Source organism: Haemaphysalis longicornis, unplaced genomic scaffold, assembly GCF_048455015.1.
Source record: "Haemaphysalis longicornis isolate Haplotype H1 unplaced genomic scaffold, Haemaphysalis longicornis Haplotype H1 scaffold_246, whole genome shotgun sequence".
Taxonomy (NCBI): Eukaryota; Metazoa; Arthropoda; class Arachnida; order Ixodida; family Ixodidae; genus Haemaphysalis; species Haemaphysalis longicornis.
Genome location: NW_027526312.1, coordinates 180416 through 181310, shown reverse-complemented (window position 1 = coordinate 181310; position 895 = coordinate 180416).

Sequence of the window (895 nt, the reverse complement as noted above, 5' to 3'; positions counted from 1 at the left end):
CTTATAAGCTCGTCTCTGAGATAAACCACTTTTTTGTCTGTTAGTGGCCGAGCACGTAGGGGCTGCGGTTGTTTCGGTTAACGGCCGCGGCGGCCGCTTTTCCGATGGAGGCGAAAAGCAAAAACGCCAGTGGGGTTTAGATTTCGGCACACGTTAAAAATCCCCAGGTGGTCAAAATTAATCTGCAGCCCTCCACTACGGCGCGACTCATCGCATGCGCTTCTTCGGTGCTTTAAACCCTACAATCAACATCAAGTGCTGCGGTTGTCCTGCCGTTCTGCTTGTAGCGAAGCTATGTTCAATTTATTCAACACCTAAGCAATGCTTGGAGCACAGAAAAAAACCCTACAAAAGCTTGACAGGGCCTGCGCCCTAATGCATGGCACACAGCACGGTCGAAAGAACAACGCTAAACTGCATTGCAAAGGCAAGGATAGCAGCATGGTTCATCTGGGACGCATACAATGATAATTTACATACGTACCGTGCGTAAAATTGTGTCAAGGTACAACTGTAGTGAAGAAATAGGAAGTATAAAGAAGATGCCATCGAAATAAACAGCAAAAGAAAGTAAACATAAAAACACACGCACAAAGAAAAAAATGAACGAGGCAAAAGTACAATAAGGCGTCAAGTTTACACGAACATCTCGCGCAGCTCCTTAAAAGATATGAATAATAGTATATCTACGTTGCAATGTCGATCCAGCTCATTTATTGTTCTTGGAAGTCGAAATTTTACCATTTGGTCTCCGTAATTCGAGCGGAATTTTCGAATTTTTAGTTTACATGCGCTACACAGCAAAATCCCGCTCTTTGCCTACCCCGCAAGCAAACTTCACTGCATGCTGTCGTGTCATGCGTTGAAGATAAAGCTTGCAAGTTTCGTTACTGCT